The sequence below is a fragment of the Arvicanthis niloticus genome, chromosome 28, assembly GCF_011762505.2.
Source record: "Arvicanthis niloticus isolate mArvNil1 chromosome 28, mArvNil1.pat.X, whole genome shotgun sequence".
NCBI classification, from domain to species: domain Eukaryota; kingdom Metazoa; phylum Chordata; class Mammalia; order Rodentia; family Muridae; genus Arvicanthis; species Arvicanthis niloticus.
In genome coordinates, this window is record NC_133436.1 from 8000819 (window position 1) to 8023966 (window position 23148).

General features: G+C 46.3%; 1 protein-coding gene and 2 pseudogenes across 4 annotated transcripts in view; all 3 read left to right on the forward strand.

Annotated features, from left to right (window-relative positions):
• Prkn (parkin RBR E3 ubiquitin protein ligase) overlaps nucleotides 1–23148 on the forward strand; it is a 1141511-nt gene that overhangs the window by 1105570 nt on the left and 12793 nt on the right. The window lies entirely within an intron of this gene.
• Nucleotides 548–2399, forward strand: LOC143440036 (microfibrillar-associated protein 1A pseudogene; annotated as a pseudogene).
• LOC143440202 (5S ribosomal RNA) lies at nucleotides 12051–12168 on the forward strand (annotated as a pseudogene).

Genomic DNA, 23148 nt, shown 5'->3' on the forward strand with positions numbered 1-23148 from the left:
CTGGGCAGTGGTGGCATATGCCTTTAATCCCAGCACTTGGGAGGCAGAGGCAGGCAGATTTCTGAATTCGAGGCCAGCCTGGTCTACAGAGTGAGTTCCAGGACAGCCAGGACTACACAGAGAAACCCTGTCCAAAAAAAAAAAAAAAAAAAAAAAAAAGATTTCTACCAATGTAAGATTATGGCTACACACTGTTTTCTTTAAGAAAACAACTTAGAGTACAACTTGCAGCAAATTATTAGGTATTAGGCACTTAGCACTTGGAAGAAGTAACATGGAACTTGGAGACACTAGGGACTAGGAACTAGGAACTCAAGACTTGGGACTTGAAGAGAAGAAGAGAGACTGAAGAATAAACGGGATTGAATCACACTCTGGTCTCCATTCCTGCATCCATCCTCACTCTCTATCTTGCTGAACCCCAACCCGAGGACCGGAGCAGCTTGGGGCAGTGCAGGCTCTAACAGTTTAGCCCACAAGGCTTTTGGCAGTGCGGGGGGGGGGGGGGGGGGGGAGTTCAACACTGATAGAGTGGTCCGAGACTTTTTGGCCCCCAAACATGGGCTAGAGCAGCTCTCAACATTTTTGACACCCAAATGTAGGGCAGCTCAGGCCGCAACAAGTCCATTTTGGAGAGTCTCTGGGGCAGGTGTCAGCATGTCAGTCCCAAGCGCACTCATGAAGCAGCCGCCCATTCAGTCTACCGCTGGGGCTGTCCCAGTTCCCAACGAGAAAGGTGAGATTTCAATGGAAAAGGTGAAGGTAAAACGCTATGTGTCCAGAAAGAGACCAGATTATGCCCCTGTGGAGCCCTCGGATGAAGAGGATGAAGAATTTCAGGTCATTAAGAAAGCTAAGGAACAAGAAGCAGAGCCTGAGGAACAGGAGGAGGATTCATCCAGTGACCCCCGACTTCGGCGTTTACAGAACCGCATTAGTGAAGATGTGGAAGAGAGGTTGGCTCGACACAGAAAAACAGTGGAACCAGAAGTAGTAGGAGAAAGTGACTCCGAAGTAGAAGGAGATGCCTGGCAAGTGGAACGAGAGGATAGCAGTGAGGAAGAGGAGGGAGAAATTGACGAGGAAGAAATAGAGCGGCGCCTAGGCATGATGCATCAGCGAGCACAGGAGAGAAAAACTGAAGAGATGGAAGTCATGGAGGTGGAAGATGAAGGACGCTCTGGGGGAAGAGTCTGAGTCAGAGTCTGAGTCTGAGGAGTACACAGACAGTGAAGATGAAATGGAGCCTCCACTTAAGCCTGTCTTCATTCGAAAGAAGGATCGTGTGACAGTTCAAGAGAGAGAAGCTGAAGCATTGAAACAGAAGGAGCTGGAACAAGAAGCAAAGTGCATGGCTGAGAAGCGGCGGAAGTACGCACTCAAGATCGTAGAAGAGACCAAGAAAGAGCCGGAGGAGAACAAGCGGTCCCTTGCCGCCCTGGATGCGCTCAATACTGATGATGAGAATGAGGAGGAGGAGTATGAGGCCTGGAAGGTCCGTGAGCTCAAAAGAATCAAGCGGGAGAGAGAAGACCGAGAAGCGCTTGAAAAGGAGAAAGCAGAAATTGAATGCATGAGAAACCTGACTGAGGAAGAAAGACGGGCTGAACTTCGGGCAGATGGCAAAGTCATTACCAACAAAGCTGTTAAAGGCAAATACAAGTTTCTACAGAAGTATTATCACCGAGGTGCCTTCTTCATGGATGAGGATGAAGAAGTCTACAAGAGAGATTTCAGTGCACCTACTCTTGAGGACCATTTCAACAAAACCATTCTTCCAAAAGTCAGGCAGGTCAAGAATTTTGGACGGTCTGGTTGCACCAAGTACACCCACCTTGTGGATCAAGATACCACTTCCTTTGACTCTGTGTGGGGCCAAGAGAGTGCCCAGAACACAAAATTCTTTAAGCAAAAGGCAGCAGGGGTACGAGATGTATTTGAGCGACCATCTGCCAAGAAGAGGAAAACCACCTAGGCTTCAGCTGCTTATTCCAACTGTGGGACCCTAGAGGATCTGGTCCTCAATCTTCTTGAACCATTATTTGCATAGTTCTTTCCAGACTTGCAGCCATAACTTGTGTTGGAAGGTGCTTTGTAAGAGGTTTGGACTCACACTGAGAAACCCACAGAAAAGCACAACCAGGTAGGATTAGAGGCTTCCCACTTAAAACTATCCCTGAGAAATCTTAGGTTTCTCTACCTTGGCTTCCCCTATTGACTTGGGACTTATTCTGAGTTTGTTTTTCCAGCCTGGATCAGATACCTGGACATGTGAGTGCATGGGGCATTACTTCTTCCTTAGGGTTAGCAGTAGGCTATCAGGAAATCCAAGCTCAGTTCAACCTGTTTTTGCATTTGGGGTGTTGAATCTACAGTTCTAAGTAAATATACTTTTTGATTGTGAAAAAATAATAAATAAAAAAATTAGCAATCCATCTCATTTCCTCTGTGTTCAAAATTATGACCATTCCCAAATTATCCTTAAAATGACAACCTATCTAGTTTGTAAAATAACCATAACCAGACACCCAAATCCAAGGAACCAGGCTGATGACGTTCTATGGCTTCTTCCTGCTTATTGGGTGTAACGAGAAATTCTTTAAAGGAGTGGGGCGGGGTAGGAAAGTTAGAAAATTGGTTAGACTTAGGAAAGCTACCTTCAGCATCTGTTACCCAGTCTCTGTATGCTTAGAAGGCTCAGAGCTTGACTAACGTTCTGACTGGATCCATCTGAAAGTATGGATAAGTCAAGATGATCCTGAATCAGCAGCAATCCCTGAAGCTGTTCTGGGCAGCATCAGGAGCAGGGGCCAAGCGGATCAGTTCAGCATCTCTGAGGATGAATCTTGGCAGAACTGCACATTCTGTAATATACGAATCTCACAACCAAAATTTTAGTACCATTAAAATATTTGTATGGATTGTGCGGGGTGCACAGATCAGTTAAGGATGGAATTTTACTTCTTGTTTGAACAGGTGAAAGACAACTGTCTTTTTTATGAGTTAATTTTATCGGTAACCAAATGTAATAAATCTTCACTCATGCCGTATGAAGGTTAGGGATTTTATAACCAACATTTATTGTCTCATTTCAGCTGAAGTTTTGGCTGGAGACATTTTTATGTCTAAGCAGGTTACCGGGCTGCTCCCACGTCAAAGAGTCAGCAGATCGATGTACCGGTCTTGTTTGATTTTCCCGAATTTTTTAAGATCTTCAGGTGGTCTTCTCCTATCATATCTGATCCACATCACTCTGGAGGAGGTCCAGAGCCTACTTCCCTTTCCTGTCAACACAAACATAGAGCCTTTCTCCAAAAATAGCATGTCCTTGGTCCAGTAACTGGAATTCCTTAAGGATATAGCTTGACCTCTCTCCATGAGGAACTTTAACATAACCACCAAACTCATAATCACACTCATTTTGATAATCACAACAATTCAAAGCAATTACAGCAATCTAAGCAAATATCTGTTGAAACTGTGTCTACTGTCCCCTGCCCCAACCTTCATGATATCAAGGCCTAAATTATTGATCTGTGTAAACTTGAATCCACTGTTTACAACAGAAGCTGTCCAGCTAAAGGGAAGTCCCCAGCTGCCCTAGAGCCTGAGACCTTGAATTTAGTTTCTCCATATAATTAAGTGGAGTCTGAAAACCAAGTGGAAGTATTGAGAATACGTTTCTTTTGCTTATTCCCAACAATGCCACTGTATCTTGGGTGGTGGTTTAGGGTGTAAATCTCACTCAGAACACTACACACCGTTTTACAGCATCTCTGCTGCATTAAAGGCTACCTCGCCATTCTTACCCATAGCCTGGAGCCAGTGTAATATGTCATAGGACCAAATTTTCCCTGGGGTCATGTGCCTCCTGGGACACATCCTTTGTTTCCAGAGGATGCCTTTAGTCCAAGGCAGTGTTGTGCAGGGTTCTGTCAGGTTTCAGGAGGTAGAGATGCCTGAAGCTGTGTTGTCAATAAAAGCAAAGCCATACCCAGAGTAGGTAGACTTCCTGACAAGACGGGATGTCTCCCCCTTTGGGATACGGTTGATTGGTATCCTTGAGAGATAAAGTTCTGCTCAGGACTCGGCACTGTTGGTGGCAGCCTGGGTGCAGAGCAGTGGCATCTGCAACATCACCCTTGGTAGCTGAATGTCTGAATAGCAGGAACCAGACAAGGCTCTCATCCAGCTGCTGTGGTTGCCTCAGTAAAGCTCACTGAAGTGGGACCAAAGTGGTCAGTAACCAAGGCTGGCCAGAGCCAGCTATCAGAGCATCACCATGTGGCAGCTCATCCCTAGCTCATGTCCTCTTGCCCATGTCCCTTCCCTGCAGATCTCCTTGACTTACTCACCCTGAGTCTCACATATTCTCCCTGTCCATCCTTTCAACCAACCTACCAATGGGTCCTCTGCTTCTGAATCTGCATATACTCTCAACTCAGGCCCTTTTCTTTCCCCACAAAAAATCTTAACGTCTCTCTTTGTCCAGTCAGTGCTATAGCAAAAGACCACAAACTGCATGGCTTATAGAGAATAGAGGTTTGATTCTCAGCTTGACAGCCTGGGAGTCAGAGGTCAGAGTACCTGGTGAAGAGCTGCTTCCTGGCTTCCAACTGAGCCCTCTCATTACTTGCATCCTCCAAGTGCGAGAAGCAAAGCTGTGTTCTGTGGGCTCCATCATAAGCACACTAATGCCATTCTTCAGAGCTTCATGGACCAGTCACCTCCCAAAGGTCCCCAGTCCCCAACCTAGGAGACTCGAGGAAACACACACGTTCAGACTGTGCATTGCTCAAAGTACAACCCATCTAGAGGGTTTCCCTCGCCCTCTCATTCAGCACCTGAAGAGGTCACTGCACAGCAACAATATGCAGAAAACCCACCTAAGAAGCCTAGATCTCTCATCATTTATGGGTCAGACTGAGAAATTGAACTGCAGTGTGGTTGGTGTAGAAGGCTCAGGGGAGCTTCAGAACTGAGAGATCCCAGGACAGTTCTCACTAGGAACCCAGGACCTCCTGAATGCTGGGCAAACAGTCTGCTCTACCTCCAGCCCCAGGCTCATGAAAGCTGCCTTGCCTTGTAGCAAGGAATCTGGAAGCAAACCCTCCACTGTGAGCCACCCACCATACCCAGGAGTGTGGCTTAACGGAGGGAGGCAGTGCTTATGACTGATAACAACCCCAGAGTTCACCTCAGCCCAGACCCATCAGCCAGCATCCAGTACTCCTGGGAACTGGGAAACCCCAGCCTCGGTCCCAAGGTGAGATAAGGCTGTGTGTGAGAGAAGACAGAGGCACACAGCAGCTCGTGAACACTGCAGAGAAGACAGAGATATGGTGGGCTCGAGGGGGGAAACCCACAAAGTGGGAAGGAACCAGAAAACAGGCTGAGAGAAGTGAGCACGTCATGAGGATGCTGGATTCTAACATCACCTGAAGAGGAAACGGCAGAGGCAGGCTTTGGAGGAAGCCACAGTTACAGTGTAGACTTCTCCACAGAGGTATCCAGGGACTTCAGAAATAGATCACATGGGGCTTCTTGGAGGAGGGAGCTATCCTGGAACCAGTAAGCAAAGTATGAGATTGCCTGTCTCCAAAGGAGTGTCCTTACCATGGTTTGTACCCGCCCAACTTTGTTCCCCCAGTCAAGAGACCTCGAGTGGCTTCTACTGACTCCGTGATCCAGGAGCATATTTACTGAGTCACTTGTTGCTTTAAGTAAAGCAGCTTTTTATTGCCACTCCTCCTCCGCTCTGGACACAGCCTAACTGATGTACAGACAGAGCAGAATGGTGGCAATAGGTCTCCATTAAACCTGCTGTATCCTCTCGGATTGCCGCTCCACCTCGTCCATGGGAGCTAAATAACCGCCGAGGACAGCACCAGGCTCTCAATGGTGCATTTACAAAGCACTTAGCCCTCCTGGAAAGGTTTACTCTGGAGCAGAGATGGCCCTAGGCTGGCCATCAGAGGAAGCAGTTTGATCTCTTTCTTTCACTTGCAGGCAAGTCACTCAAATGCTTACAGTTTTTTCCCCTCTCTGCCACACGGGGCCAGTAAGATCTACTGAACTATAAATAATGAAATGAGAAGGTATGTGAAGTATTTTACAAGTCATAGAGTACCGCAAAGTGATAAAACCGTGGGGCTTGGGTTGTTTAAGGCTGGATGCTAAAAATGTCAGGTGCTGTAGAGAAGCCGAGAAAGATGCACTGGAAGGGCAAATAGAAATACATTGTACCCAAGCAAACTTCTTTAAATTACCTAATCCAGCTGTTCTTCACAGCAGCAGAAAACAACCTATTCTCCTAAATTGTAACAGAAAGCGCTGAGACTAAGTGATTTATGAAGGAGGAGGTTTCTGTTTGAGGGGAGGGTGGTTTTCTGAAACAGGGTTTCTCTATGTTACAGTCCTGGCTGTCATTGAACTCTCTTTGTAGACCAAGCTGGCCTCAAACTAACAGAGATTAGATTAGTTCCCCTTGCTGTCTGCCTTCTTCTGCCACTTGGCACCTGCCCCCTGCCCCCCTATCCCCCAGCCCCAAACCCCTGGTCCCAGCACCTGTCCATGCCCCCGCCCCCTGCCCCCACCCCTGCCCTTACCTTTGCCTCTGCGCTGGGACTTAAGGCATGTGCCACTTCCACCCAGCTTTTTAAAAGGATGTTCTTCTGGCTCATGGCTCAGGAAGTCTGAGCATGCAATTCGATCCACCTGGCTTCCGGTCAGGGCCTCATGGCAGTTCATCAAGAAGTGGAAGGCAAGCAGGCCAAGGAAGAGGGGGAAGAGAAGGAATTGACCTGCTTTGTAACAACCCGCTGCCTGGGAACTATCTAGTCGCACAAGGAAGACATTCATCTCTCTTAAAGGTCCCACTTCCTGACACCTCTGAACTGGCGACAGATTCTCACAGATTCTAGCCTCAGAACGGACTCAAGATTCATATATTCTCCCCCTCCCTCTTCTTGCTGTACTTGAGAAGTTGTTCTTCTCTCTTGGCATTCTTAATCAGCCAGCTGGTTCTTCTGCTGTATCCCAGATGGGAACCAAGGGTAGACAAGGAGAGGCAGCTCCCACTAGCTCCTGGCCAGCCATTGTAATCTTTAGCTTCTGACAATACTGATAGCCCCAGGCAACTGGGAACTGTGGCGGATGGCGCCCTCTAGTGTTCCAACTTTTGTCCTGTACTTAGCAGGGACCTTTAACCCTACAATGAGTGTTACAGTTCTCAGGTAGACCTAACGTCAAGATCCCTCACTCTTTTTAATAGCAGCTTATGCTATATATTCCCAACCTAAGCATAGGGGCTCAGCCCTTGATAGCTATGGCTGTTACAGTCCTTGGGTTTGGGCGTCTAGCTCCATGGGCGTTAAGGGCTGGTGGCTCTCGGGGGACTGCTCTCTTGACGAAACCTGACAGTTTCTCTTCTCTGGCTCTTTGCTGTCCTCTTGCCTGAATCTCAGCTCTCTGTTCTCTCTCATCTTCTCTCACACACTTTTCTTCCCAGCCACTCTCTGGAACTCTATGGCTGCTACCCGCTGCTTGGGCACTGTCACGGCTACTGCTACTTTGCCCTTCTTCCAGAATCTTCTTGATGCTGCAGCTGCCACAGCTACTGTCTTTTGGTGCTGCTCGACGCCTGGCCCTGCAGCTCCTTTCCTGTGACTCCACTGCCTCTCTCATGGCTCTGCCTCTGTAGCTGTTAAGGCTGCCTGGCCACTCCACGGCTCCAGCTTTGCCACAAACAAATTTCAGGGTGAAGGGCTCCTTCCCCTTTCTCACACCCCCCAAAGTTCACACACAAACACACACACACACATACTAGAAGCCTGTAAGTCACTAGCCAAAGCATTAATTCATCACCTGAATCTCTAAGTTTCTGTGTTGTATTCTAGACTTCATACAGCAATTCAAATGTGGGGAAGATGTCTGGGGAAACACGAATGCCCAGATATGAAGTCTTTGCTATGTAAATAAGGGTCATACAAATCAGGCCGTCCTGGTAGATCAAAGTTCAGTCCTGGTCTAAAGCTGGGATCACGGGGCATCTGGATACAAGTCTGTGGTATTGGGTACTGCATTCCAGGGCTAGCAGTGTAGGATTCGTGGACTAAACGTGTAAAACTCCCTACTGCAGATGAGTTCTTTCTCCTGGTTTCTTTTTTCTTTCTTTTAAAGATTTATTTGTTTGTTTGTTTGTTTTATGTATATGAGTACACTGTAGCCATCTTCAGACACACCAGAAGAGGGCATCGGATCCCATTACAGATGGTTGTGAGCCACCATGTGGTTGCTGGGAATTGAACTCAGGACCTCTGGAAGAGCAGTCAGTGCTCTTAACCCCTGAGCCAGCTCTCCAGCCCTCTCCAATTTTCTTATTCATGGACCTCCCTTTGTGTTTACAAACAGTACACACAGTCATACCCACAAGTACACACACACACAAACACTACACACAATCATACAGACACACACACAAGCACACATGCTCACACGAACTTACACTACACACAAACATATATACACACACACGTGGACTCACATACAAAAGCGCTCACACGTGCACATGAACACACATACTTACAAACACAGTCATACACACACACACATAAATGTATATTCACATATGCAAGCACATGTGCACATGCACACACACATACTTACAAACACTACATGCAGTCATACACATACAGACTACTGAGTACCACAGACAAACAGAGCACACATCTTACACGTGTTCTACCACACAAAGCACACCATAAGGACACACCCCACATACTACACAAAACATACATACCACACCATATGTACCCTATATACCATAGATCGACCTGTCTTGAGCACACTTTATCAGAAATATAGAGAAATATGCTAGTGTCTTTCCACAGTGTCACGATTTGTTGAATAACCATAAATCCACAAGGCAGAGTGGTCCCAGGCTCAGCAGTTTGCAAATAACTGTTACATTTTTGTCATTGTTCCATTGATATTTTGTCAATGGCCAACACGGGCCCTTTTATTCCGAACTTAATTGCTAGTACTGAGAGCACATATCTCACTATAAATATATCTATGTCTTTCAAATAAATGTGTGTGTGTGTGTGTGTGTGTGTCACAAAAAAATTTTCAAAGACTCCAGTGGAAATTTTAAGTGTTTTCTGAAGTGGGGTGATAGAAGTATAAACTGATTCTGTACTGATAAGCCATCTGCAGAAGAAGCTGCCACTGTAGAAGCGACCACCGTGGAGCCAGCGTTGAAATCAGAGCTGTAGAGATGAGTTCAGCTACAGAAGAAAGGAGGAGGTGGCTGGACGAGGTCCTGAGGAGGGAAGAGCATTCATTGGGCAGGTGGCAGCTGAGTGGGCAGTGGGGGTGGAGCTAAACCAGAGGGATGATGGGAATCCTTTGCTGGACCACACTGGGTGTCAGGTGACAGGTCAGCAGGAGGCATCATTCACAGAAGCACCGGTGTCCACAGGTTCTAGGTGAGGGACCCACACCCTTCTCCTGGCCTGACGGGTCCAGTGAGTTCTCGGGCCCGGTTTCCTTGATTAAATTGAAATAGACCCATGTGCTTCTGCAGTCTGGACTCACCCTAATAAATATATAGCCTACCGCACCTTCTACTACCTGGAATAACTCAGTGTTGCTGCATGGGTAGCACCAGACAGATACCAGTCTCTGCAAGTCCACCCAGGAGTGCATGTATGCTCTCCCCTCAAACTGGTGTCAAAAGCTTCTCGTAAAACATAAAACATCTCTCTGGGCAAGGCACAGTCTTAAAGATCCAGTGTTTTAAACAATATGGAATGGCTTAGGTCAGGACACAGCCTGATTTTAATAATACCACACACATAATTAATATCATAACATGCAGTATACATAACTTACATCACACTACCCACACAGCCACTCTATACACATACCACAAACACCACACGCATGCATACCACAGGCATACCTGCATAGCTCTTACACAAATATGCACACACACCAGAATGACTCCCACAGAAGAATTGTGCCCTGACCTTCCTCTTCACAGTGGCTGCAGAGGGCCACCAGAGGGCGCTACATCCTTAAGGGAAATGCTGTGTTTCCAACAAATGAGAAATCAAATTCTCTAGTTTGAGTCTTACACCATGTATACGTTTGAAAGCTGAAAACTGGGTTTTGGTTATCATTACCCCTTCATTCCTAGGCTGCTTAAAATCAGGGCTGGTGGGACAACAACTATGCAGGCATGTTCCTGACCATTGACTACGTCATTAACAGGGAAGCTGGGTTCAGGTGTAAAGGGGCTCACCAATCCGTCCTGGGCTGCTGTTGAGCGTTCTATGCCAGGAACATAATCAAGCATTAATCTGTCTTTCCGAAATGTCAGAATTGACAGAATAACAATAACTTCACAAAGTGCCATGGCTTCAATAGGAGCGTTCTGCTCTCTGATCATACTATAAGCTCATTTGGTTTTTTAATTGTTTTATTGTTGTTTGTTTGTTTGTTTGTCAAGACAGAGTTTCTCTGTGTAGCCCTGGCTATTCTAGAACTCACTCTGTAGACCAGGCTGACCTCAAAGGAACTCAGAGACCCACCTGCCTCTGGCCCCCCTCACCCCCCAGTGCTGGCATTAAAGGCATGTGTCAAAACCACCTGGCCTTTGTTTGGTTTTTTTTTTTTTTTTTTTTATGATAAGGTCTCACTGTGTAGCTCTGGTTGTCTCGAACTTGCAATGTGGACTAACTCACAGAGATCCCCCTGCCTCTGCCTCCTGAGTGTTGCTGGCATTGAAGGTGTGTGCCACCATGCCCGGCTTAAGGTCTTTTATTCCAATCTTAATCACCCAGCACACAGGAAATCTACCGATCTCTGAGTATGTGAGTGAGTACACATGGCTCGAAGAATGAGTAAGAGTTAAAGAGGCTGTGTGGGGGTTCTGGTGACTGAAGTGAGGTGGTGAGCGTGCTGCCCCAAGCCTGCCGCAGAAGCTGCTGCTGTAGGCAGGCTGCCAGAGCTGAGTCCAAAATGAACTCAGCTGCAGGGATGGAAGACAAGGACTGGGTGTAGTCTACAGGGACAAGCAGGACAGGCAGAACACAGATAAGTAGGCTACATCAACAGCGGGGCACCAAGGTGAGATGAAGCCCCAAGGATAGTTGAGAGCTCTCTGTCTGTCGGTCCTCAATGCATACTCTGGGTATTAGAGGTGTCTTAGTCAGGGTTTTACTGCTGTGAACAGACACCATGACCAAGGCAACTCATAAAGAACAACAGTTAATCAGGGCTGGCTTACAGGTTCAAAGGTTCAGTCCATTATCATCAAGGCTGGAACATGGTAGTGTCCAGGCAGGCATGGTGCAGGAGGAGCTGAGAGTTCATTAATCCTCATCTGAAGGCTGCTAGCAGAATACTGACTTCCAGGCAGCTAGGATGAGGGTCTTAAAGCCCACACTCACAGTGACACACCTACTCCAACAAGGCCACATCTTCTAATAGTGCCACTCAGGGCTGGAGAGATGGCTTAGTGTTTAAAAGCACTGACTGCTCTTCTAGAGGTCCTGAGTTCAATTCCCAGCAACCACATGATGGCTCACAACCATCTGTAATGGGGTCTGGTGCCCTCTTTTGGTGTGTCTGAAGACAGTGACAGTGTACTAATAGTGCCAGTCCCTGGGCTGAGCATATACAAACCATAACAAGGGCCTTAGGACCCTTGCCATCCCCGTATCCACCACTGTATGGGTGGAGGAGAGGAGTTCTACCTTTTCCTTGGTCTGGCATACATGCCTGAGCCATTCTCAGACTTCGTTCCCCAGATCGATTTAATTTTTTTCTTTTATTGAAAACAGATTTTCGTTTTTCACACATCATATTCTAATTATGGTCCTTCCCTCACCTTACTCCTCTCAGTTCCTTCCTGCCTCTCCCCCCATCCAGATCCAGACCCTCTCCATCTTGTCTTAGAAAACAGGCAAGCATCTAAAGAATGATAATAAGATAAATCAAAAAACAAACAGATCATAATAGGAAAAAATAACATAGGCCTAAGAGCCTATGGCCATACCACCTGAACGCTCCCAATCTCATGTGATCTCGGAAGCTAAGCAGGGTCAGGTCTGGTTAGTACTTGGATGGGAGACCACCTGGGAATACCGGGTGCTATAGGCTTAAAAAAGAAAGGAAGAAAGAAAGAATGAATGAATCTAAGAAATGTATATAGACACAGAGACACACAGGAACCTCATTTTAAATTAAAAAAAAAAATGGAGTCCACAATATATACACAAAACACCTGTAAAGTGGTTTTTTTTTTTTTTTTTTAATGCCTCAATGTAACATTATGAGACAAAGAACCACCAAAGTTGTGGTTGGCTTCATTTCTGTTGACTATCTACCACCAGGCATGGGCGGCCTACCTGTAAGAGTGGTTTGTTTCCCCAGTGAGAATGCCTTGGAAAAAAAACAAATTTCTCCTTTGTCAGTGGCCATCAATTGGAGATAACTTCTAGATAAGGCATGGGAGCTTGTGTCTGCTTCTCTCAACTCTAGGAGTCATTCTGGTGCAGACCAGTGTAGACCAGTGCAGACCAGTGCGTGCTGCATCTGTCTCTAAGTTCATGTGTGTATCAGCCCTGCTGGGTCTCCGAAGCCCTAGTCCTCACACTCTTTTGTGATGGAGACATCTCTTTTAGAACGGAGTATTCCAAGGTCTCTCACTCTCTGCATAGTGTCTGGCTGAGGGTCTCTGTGTTTGTTCTCACCCCAGGCAGTCCCTGATGTGATTTTAATATGCCCATGTGGCCCCTAATCTCAGCTCTCCTGCGGCTGTCGTACATGTCCCACCAGTAGTAGAAAGAATGGCTGTTGTCTTCATCACCAAAAGTGTAAGCCCCGGTCCGCAGCCATAAACTATAAATCCCACCACTCTGTTTAAAAAAAAGAAAAAACAACCTCCAAAGTGAAAAAAAAAAAAAAAAAAACCAAAACTCCAAAATGTAACGTGCACTCATTCTTCCAAAACAATAGTGAGAACACACTGTGAAAATAACAATGCTGAGCGGTAACTTTTTTTTTTTTTTTTTTTTTTTTGATCAAATCACTTCCTGAAACGTGCTGTTGCACTGCTGCCAGCAGGGGGCGCAATACCCACAGCAGATGCCTGCAGCCAGCGCTGCAGTTTGACTCTGCACTGGGGAGGGGTGTATGGAGGGGAAGTTTCTGTCTATGTGATGAGTGAGGATTACTCATCGCCAGGCATTCGATTACTGTGAGGAAGGTGGAATTTAAAAGCTACCGCTCACCGGAAGAGAACTCTGCCAAGCATCTCAGCAATGCCTGGCTTTGACCCCTTTTCGGATTAGAAGATATTTGTCCAATTTATTTTCTAATCCAAATTACAAATAAATTTTCTAAAACATGGAAGAGAGCCCTCGTGTGGGTCTTCTCTACTTCTGGTAGCTTACATGCACGTTAACAGCGCCCCCTAGCCACTTATTTGAGCTGGAAAACCCACTAATTTGCTTTTAAAAGCTTCATTACGGCGGCGGCGGGGGTGGGGTTGGGGGGGGTGTCTGGGGGGCGGGGTTCGGCGGGAGGATGTCGATTTACCTGTATCCTTAAGAGGCCTTAAGACCCATAAGGCTTCAACAGTCTTTACCATTACTGCCAATTCCCAGTCTCAATATCCCTGTCTCTATACGCTAAAATGAGGGTGACCGTGTCAACTGTACAACCAAAGGAGGAAACACAGATGCAGTCTGCAGGCAGAGCATCCCGGTTCCTCCCTCAGCTCTATGTGTCTCTCTCTCACTTCCTCCCAACAACAGCCGCTCAGGCCAGGGGTGTTGATATCATACTTCTGATGACAAGAGCCTGAGAGCAGGTCTTCTGCCCAAGGTCATTAGTAGCCATAGGTTTGAAAGCCAGGCATGACACTCCCAGGACAGCTCCCAGCCACACCTGGTGACCCAGACACTCAAGTCAACCACAGGTAGACCCCCAGGGTTGCCCTCAAAAGCATCCTTCCCTTTTTGGGTAATAGGCTGTCTGGCATGCTGACACTCAGTCTTGCTGAACTCATTTAACACTCCACTTCTTTCTATACCTACAATAGATATATAGATGCATGTAAAGAAATTTTTGTATAGAAAGAGGAATATACAGAAAGATAAATACGTGGGAGGGATGTATTTATGTATCATAGAAGAAATTCTATTTTTTTTTCAAGTATAAAATATGTAAGAAAGACAACCCATTTTATTTCTCCCATTTTCTACACCATTTCTACACCATTTTCACTGTTCTCTCTCTCCTCTCCCTCTCCCTCCCCCTCCCCCTCTCCCTCCCCCTCCCCCTCTCCCTCCCCCTCCCCCCCTTCTCTCTCAGGTGGGAAAGCCACTAGCAGACCTAGAGTTCTATCTAATTAGCTGCCTTGTCATGCAGCCCCTCTGTGAGCCACACTGCACAGTCCGTGTGGATCTGTTGCAGTGCTGAGTCACAAGACCGTCTGTTCCCAGCAACAGAATACAAGCTCTTGCTTGACAGCTTGGTGCTGGGGACTGAACTGGGATGGAGGTGGGGGGCACTACCCTACTCATAGTGTTATTCCCCACATAAATGAGACATGCACTCCTGAAGAACACTAACACCACCCCTAATCCCCTCACAACTCAAGCAGCGTTGTTTAAGTATCCGGCTTGTGTACCCTAGTGCAGACCCACTGAATCCAAACCTCTAGGGTGTGAGCACGTGGGACTGCATTATCTAAAAGCACCCGGCCTCTGGTTAAGACCATTCCAGAAGGATTTTTTGTTTTGTTCCATTGTTTTTGTTTTGTTTTGAGGGGTTTTGTTTTTGTTTTGTTTTTGAGACAGAACCCTGTCTCTCTCTGTGTAGTCCTAGCTATCCCAAAACTCACTCTATAGACCAGGCTGGCCTCGAACTTAGAGATCCTCCTGCCTCTGTTGGCATTGACAGTGGTTCAGGATACAATGCAAAGATGTGTCCACCTCTGTGGGAATTCCCCAGGCATGCTAGCATGCTAGCATGTGTGTGAAAACTTCCCCCAATATCATGGGACCAGGAGTAGAAATGGGGTCCCAAACTCTCTGTGGCACCTACTGAGCAGGGTGGAAAGAACAAAGATTGGCTGTAACAAGTTAGAGCTCAGGAGGACCCTTCAGGACCTTTGGGGCGACTCTTGCTAAAGAGAAAGGTAGGCATGTGACAGACAGAGCAGAACAATCAGAGATGATAAGGAAGGAAAGGATGCTGAGTCTGGCAGTCCGAGTCGGTGTCTGTTTTGGAGAGTTTCTGAAGGTGAGGCCGAGTCAGAAGTCAAGTGGTGGAAACATGTGCCTGTCATTGTCCTCGAACCCCAAGGAGGGCAGATGGTGCCTAGAGGTCAGAGTATCACATCCTTCTATATCATAATCCTGGAAAAAAACTATCTGCCCGCTTAAAACTTGTATGAGGCCGGGCAGTGGTGTCGCATGCCTTTAATCCCAGCACTTGGGAGGCAGAGGCAGGCGGATTTCTGAGTTCGAGGCCAGCCTGGGCTATAGAGTGAGTTCCAGGACAGCCAGGGCTACACCGAGAAACCCTGTTTCAAAAAAACCAAAAAAAAAAAAAAAAACAAAAAAAAAACAACTTGTATGAATACCTACTTTGTTCCATAATATAATTCTTCAAATTACAGTCTGCAGTAGTCAATAGGGTTTCTGTGACAAAGTGCCAGAGACCGTGTGGTTTATAAACAACACAGGTTTATCCTCACAGTCTAGAAATTGGAAATAAGGGCTTCAGCATGGCTGAAGTCTGGTGAGGACCCTCTTGTCAGGTCACAGATCACTGAATTGTCTCTGTTATAATAGAAATCGAGAGAGCTGCCTGCCCCACCCCACCCATGAGGGGGTGAGTCCCACTCACAAGGGCTGCCTCTAAGGCCCCACCTAACACCATCCTACCGGGGCTTCGGATTTCAACGTGTGAATTTTGTAGACACAGTCTATCAAAGGAAGAGGTATCAAGGTCTGTCTGAGAAAAAGAAGTTCAGTAGAACTTCTGAGAAGCCCTTGGCTTACCTTCTCCCTCTCCCATCCCAAGATCAGAACCATCTTGTTCCTCACATTCCTGTGAGCCACTGCCAAACCCAGCAACTCACTTCACTCTGGCGTAGAAATGACCACATGGGCAGTCTGCTAGCCCTGTCAGGCGTTGAGTTTGCATCATGCTAATAGGAAGAGGTCTGGCTGGGAAGATGGCAGGTCCCCTTGCTGGGGGATCCTCAAGACTACTTGGTCAGCCTTCAAGTCACACTCACTAGATCCTATGTATCATGGGATCGGAAATTGGTATTTTGACAGGAAAAAAATATTTTCTTTCTCCTCCCCCCATAATCCCCTCCCAACCTATCTCCACCGCCAAATACCAAAGCACATTATTGTAAATTGGCAGTACGGTTTCTGGAAGGTAATGCCGTGGCCCACCTCTCAGACCCTTTATCATAGTAAGCATTTTGTTCACCTGGCTTGATCTGGCTATGTGCAGTAAAGCCCGCGCATGCGCACACACACCCTGAGCAGGAGACTTCGTTGCCAGGGTGTTGTGTCAGAGACTCATTACAAAGCCTCCATGTAAGCTGGCTCATCTCAGTATCTCTGAAGCCAATCAGTGCCGCTCATGTCCCTGCACACTGTGATTAGTTAAGCCAGTTAGGATGCGTGCGGACACGAGTGTGGGGAAGTCTGAGATGGCTCGCCACACACAAACGCACACACATGCAATACTGTCGTCTGTAAGTGATACGGGGAAATGCTCATGGCATATGTAGTTGGTATTTTTAAGCAAAGTTGACGGGTGTCATTACAGCGTTTTCTTCAGTCTGATTTATTTGTTCCTCTGTCTCCGTCCACTCCGCCTGCATCCTTCCTGCCCTGCCCTGTTCCCTTTCATCCCCGTAGCTCCGTCTGCTTTCCCAACGCCTGTACTCTTACCCTCTCTGTTCCTCAGAACCTCCCCACTGCCCACACTCGTACCCGTACCAACTCTGCCATGTCCCAGCAGCTTCTTCTCCGGCCTGGCCTGTTTGGAGATCTGTGCACCTGTTGTGTTTGCCATCTCCCTATGGGTTTTGGAAATTCTACTACAATGCAATTGAAGACACTGTCTGTTCCTTTTGACGTTACCGTAGACCCTTTGTCTACATGTTGGGTTCTTCGTTTTGGTCTCCGGAATGTGCCCTAGATTTCTCAGATGTTTGGGTCATGCTTGTTTTTATTTATATGAGCATAACTGTTCCTGCCCTGACTTTGTCTCCATCTCAGTTTTTTGTTTGTTTGTTTGTTTGTTTTCCGCCTGTGTGGTCTCACCTGTTAAGGAGGCTTTGTTGTGCTGTTCATTTGGTGGATTTCTTCTCTTCTTTCCAGAATTTTTTACTTGGGGTTTTATCAGTGTCTCGATTTCCAACTGAATTTTTCTTCAACTGTGCTAGCTGGTTTTAGGTTAACTCAACACAAGCTAGAGTTATCCGAGAGGAGGAAAGGGACACTGGGACAAGCCTCCATAAGATCGGTGTGTGGCCATGTCCATGGGGTATTGCTTTGATTCATGATGTAAGAGGCCCCATCCCACTCCCACAGGGAGCAGTACCACCTCTGGGCAAGTGGTCCTGGATTCTATAAGAAAGCAGGCTGAGCAAGCCATGGGTAGCAAGCCAGTAAGCAGCACCCCTCCATGGCCTCTGCTTCAGCTCCTGCCTCCAGGACCCTGCTCTGTGTGAGTTCTTTTTGGTTTTTGTTTTGTTTTGTTTTGAGACAGGGTTTCTCTGTATAGCCCTGGCTATCCTGGAACTCACTCTGTAGATCAGGCTGCCTGGAACTCAGAGATCTGCCTGCCTCTGCCTCTGCCTCTGCCTCCTGAGTGCTGGTTTTAAAGGTGTGTGCCACCACTGCAGTGAATCTGTCTGAGTTCTTGTCCTGACCCACCTCAGTGATAAACTATGATATGGAACTGTGAACTGAAATAAACCCTTTCATATTTGTTTTTGGTTATGGTGCTGTATCACAGCAATAGAAATCTAACTTAAGACATCATTTTATTTTTAACATTTCTCCTCCAAGTTGCTAAAGGTTGCACTTGCTTTGATAAACCTCTGTGTCCTGGATAGATGGCCTTACTTCACCCACTTGCTTATTTGGCTCCTCCATATGAACACTGATCCTTTCTAAAGGTCAGACTGTGAGGCCAGTGAGATGGCTTGGCAAGTAAAGGCTGTCACCAAGCCTGGAGGCCTTAGCTCAGTCCTAAGAGCCTGCACTGTGGCAGAAGAGCTCTGACCCCTGTGAGTTGTCCTCTGACCTCTGTTCGTGTGCTATGGCATGCACGCATATGCTTTGGCATGCATGCATGTGCTGCAGCATGCATACATGCACATGTTGTGGCATGCATGCACGCATGCATTGCCATGGCATGCATACATGTGCTGTGGCATGCATTGCTGTGGCATGCATACATGTGTTGTGGTACGCATGCATTGCTGTGGCATGTACCCACCTTCATCTGTTATTGGGAGCTGTGAGGCTGAGGATGGATCATGGATCTCAACGGGTGTGGCTGTTGTCTCATTCGTGTCTCTTGATTATGGTCCCATGCATCTGTTGTGGTAGCCATGCCCCCAGTTTTAACCCACCCGCCCCCTTTCCCTGCTCTTGTTTGTTTTCATGTGAGTTCTTTGGAAATTTCTTCACTAGGAAGTTTGTCTCCTGCTACTTTGGGGGGAGTATGTCATGGTATCTGGAGGCCTTTCTGATGAGTCACTATCCTGGAGTTGAATGACAAGAGGCAACTCTATGAGTTCCATTTATGCCCCCAGGAAGAAAGTTATAGTGTGTGTGTGTGTGTGTGTGTGTGTGTGTGTGGTGTTTGTTTATCTTAGCGCTAAGCTTATCAATATTTATGATGTGAAATAAGAGCCCAGCATGGTAGCCCACACTTTTAATCCCAGCATTCAGAGAGGCAGGCAGAACTCTGAATTCAAAGGCAACCTAGTCTACAAAGGGAGTCCCAGGACAGCCAGGGCTACACAGAAAAAGAAAAGGAAGAAAAAGGTGTGTGTGGAGTGGTGGTGGTGTGTGTGTGTGTGTGTGTGTGTGTGTGTGTGTGTGTGTGTGTGTGTGTGTGTGTGTGTGTGTGGAGTGCTCAGTGTGTAGTGACCAAAATTAACCTGTAAGCCACACCAGCCAAAGGATCCGGTAACTTCCTGGAATGCTGGGAGTTGTAGTTGCAAGCTCCACCTGCCCAAGCACCAGGTAACTTCCTGGAATGCTGGGAGTTGTATTTCTTAGAAAATAACAAAGCCACGCTGGAAAGTACGGTGGCCTATAGGTTTGTCCTTATAAGCGCCAGCAAAACGCGTCTCGAGCCACTCAGCTGGAAGTTCCTGGGAATCGTCCTTGTCGAAGTCCGTCTTGGTCAGTATTTAATAAAGCTCCCTTTAAATGGTGGAACTAGTTTTTCTCTGGTGAATCTCAGGATTAACACAATGCTAGCAAGATGCGGGCTCCGGGTTGCATCCCGCAGCAACCCGGGTAGTTCTTTGCAGAGAACCTGTGGTCAGGATCCTTGACTTCACCACAGAAAAGAGCTTCAGGATGAGCCAGCATCAAGCAGGGTTCGAGCTTAACAGGAAGAAAGTTTCACCAAGACTTAAGCGCTGGGGTTAGTGGACAGACAGACAGCAAAAAGAGACACCCCACTCCGCATCCCGGAGCATGTATGGGCTTCTCCAGAGCCAGGTCTGTTGAGGGGCCTCATGTTCTGTTTACAGTGGCTTCTGAAGTTACACCTCAGAGGTTGCTAAGGCGCCTTTCTTTTTCATTACATGAGATCATGGGGTGGTTCCAGACCGGCTTGCATTACAGCTGATAACGTAAATTCCCAGGTCGTTTGGGGTGCAGGGGACATTAAGATATTTTGACTGTAAACAAAGCCTAGTTTGTGAGGTTCCCAGAAAAAGAAAAAAAAAAAAAAAAAGTCTGACATAGGAATAAGGCAGTTCTTGTAGGTCATGCGGGCTCAGGCTCAGACATTTATGAAATAAAAAAGAAACAATTTGCTCACTAGAAAATACCTCTGTGTGAGAGGAATGTCTTTATCACCAGTCCCTTGAGCTGCTATCTGACCTCAGTTAATGAGACGCTTCACTGTCCCTCACTCCCCATGTCCCCTTAATTCTCTCTGCCTTTCCAATTGGCTTTGGAAAGAGAAAAGAACCTGTGGGGTTGAAAGAAGATACATCCACTGAGAGAGAAAGCACTGGAATTGGAGACACAAGACTGGAGGCTGTGGCTGTAGAAATAGAAAATAAGGAAGATATTTGTAGGCAAACACACAGACGCTTAACAAAGTACAGTACAGGAGTGTGAATAATTTACAAGTAATTAATTTTAAATTAATAATTAATCGATAAAACAACTACACACTATAACTATATCATACTTAATGATAAATAATTTAAAATTAATTTAAAAATTAAAATAACTTAAAAAGTAGGAAATACAGAAAAATATAGGGAAAACTAATCAGCTAGCTAGCTAGGAATCTGCCCTTAGCGCTTCTTCCTCTGTGAGATCATGGTGCCCCCTCCCCTTAGACTGCCCCTCATGTTGGTCTCCATGGGTGATGGGGAATACTGCAGATCTCAGAAATTCAGGCTGGTTATGGGTGTCTCTCCAGGTAGAAGGATTTCTGAAACTAGACTATTCTCTTCCAGAATCTACCCTGCCTCTCCCAGCAAGTTGTGTTCTTTCCCCTGATGAATCTGGCACTGACCTCTCCGGGGGCAGGGCCTTCTGTGGTTTAGGCTCTGAAGGGTTGAGGAGGACCTTCCCACGTGAGCATCTGTGTGTGCCACCAGCCTCCGACTTCCATGGCTGGCTTGTAATTCTGCTGTGTACCTCACCCTTGGCAATGGTGGCAATTTTCCTCTGGCAGGCTGCCTTGGGTCCAGTTTTCCTGGCTGCATTTTGTGCTACACACTCTCACACCTATCCCACTTGGATATGCTCTGTATGTTTGCTTTCCAGTGGTCCAGGCTGCTCCTGTGAACGATTCACTGAGGGAGACAGTTACCTCTGATTAACAGGGCAGCTGTGGCCTCCACCCTGGTGGAAGAGCAGTAATAGACCCCTGGATCTATTATGAAAAGCTCCCTGGCATACAGCAAATGAATGTGGCAGGTCAGGAAGTTGGCCGGAGCGGATTGACCCAGTGGTATAGCAACCATTGTCCTGTCTGTCTGTCTGTCTGTCTGTCTGTGCATCTACTCACTCAGATACAACTTTTAACCTGTCATCCTGTCAGTTTAAAAATATTTTTTTTTACATTTACTTATTTAATTTTGTGTGTGTGTAGTACCTTATTAGCGCAGTAGGCAGCGCGTCAGTCTCATGATTTTCTGTGTGTGGATGTTATGCCTGTGCATGCACATGTGTGCCTGTTACTAAGGAAGCCAGAAGGACGTGCTGTCTGGAACTGGAATTATAGACGGTTGTGAGCTATTGTGTGGGTGCAGGGACTCGAACCAGGATCCTCTGGTGCTCTAAGCCCTTTCTCTAGCCCCTGAGTCTCTTATAATGATCTGGCAGGAGAGAGTTAGACCAGTGGTGTAGGTATTCTTATTCCCTGTGAGAAACTGAGGCCTGTCTTGGTTTTGCATACTTGTATTTCTCAAATTTTGTATAATTCATGTGTATTTTGAGGTGAAGAATTTTGGAACATTTTTAAAATGTCAATCACAGTCTTGCAGCAACATTAGAAATAAGAGTTTTGATTTGTGACAATTTGACTTTGCGCATTTATACGACTAGTTGGCATTTTAACCTGTTCAATGTGAATAAATACATATAATATAAAACAAGTAACGTATAACAGCTCCTACTATGAAGGGGATCGCAGAGAATTTATTCTGAATGGTTGGGGCCAGGAAAGGCAATCCTGGGTGCCCGCCATGACTTGCGCTGCTATAGAAAAGGTTACATGTACTTTTCTAGTTGTCAATCAAAAGTACGTCATAGTGCTCCACCCCTGCTATCCCAGTACTGCAGCGGTAAGGCAGGAGGATCAGGAGTGCAAGCCAGAGTCAGCAATGCAGTGAATGAAGCCAATGTAGACTATGTGAAACTCTGTCTCAAAAACAAAACAAAGAAAAATATGTGATGAGACAATTCATTTACCGGATATATTGGTAGAAACATCAGGTCGGCAGGTTATGTATGTTAAAGTGGGAAGTCTCAACTACTATTTTCAAATGCTATCTTACAGCATACTTAGCTCTGGGCTTGGTGGAAGGCAGTAGTCTGCTAAGAATATATTCCATTCTATCATGTTACAGAGTTCGAATCTATAGGGGAAAAGCCACAGACTCAATTCGAATTATAGTTAAATAAATTTATTAATTACTACCAGCAGGACCACAGCCATAGTGAAGGCGTGCTGTGAAGAGAGGAAGGTAGGCACAATTATCTCGTTTTTTTTTTTTTTTTTTTTTTTTGGACTGCCCAGCTGAGTGAGAAACTGTGTCACTCAGTTCAGCTAGTGAGGCGCTGGCCCTGTTACATACCGACAAAGCTGGTGGAGGAACCAGTAATTCTCTCACCAAGGTATTTATGATCCTGGGGAGGGGGCCTGGAGTCAGACCTGCCAGGAACTTGTCTTTTAGAAATTTAGAATGGGTGTAGAGGAGTTTTCCTTAGCCATCACAATTAAATATTCATAAAGTTGGGTCATATACCGAGGCAGGTAATAGCTGGTTATTAAGGGGACTGACAACAGCCCAAGATCACTGTGTCTCTGAATATTCTGTCTCTTTATAATCAAAAGGTTCTGGTTAGCGAGTCAGTCTGCATAATCTTTGCTATCTGTGTGGCTTTGGTAGAGGCCTTAAATTCATATGTTATAGCCAGTCACATATATTTTTTTTATGAAACTGTATAGATAGCTTAATTTTTACACCACAATATATAAAGAAGACACACGTGTACAACCACCCACTTTGGAAAACAGGTTCATGCTATCTCTGAGGTCCCAGGTCAGAACAATTAAGGGCGGATTTACTTTGCTCACGGTCTGAAGGGACTTGCTTTCTTCTTT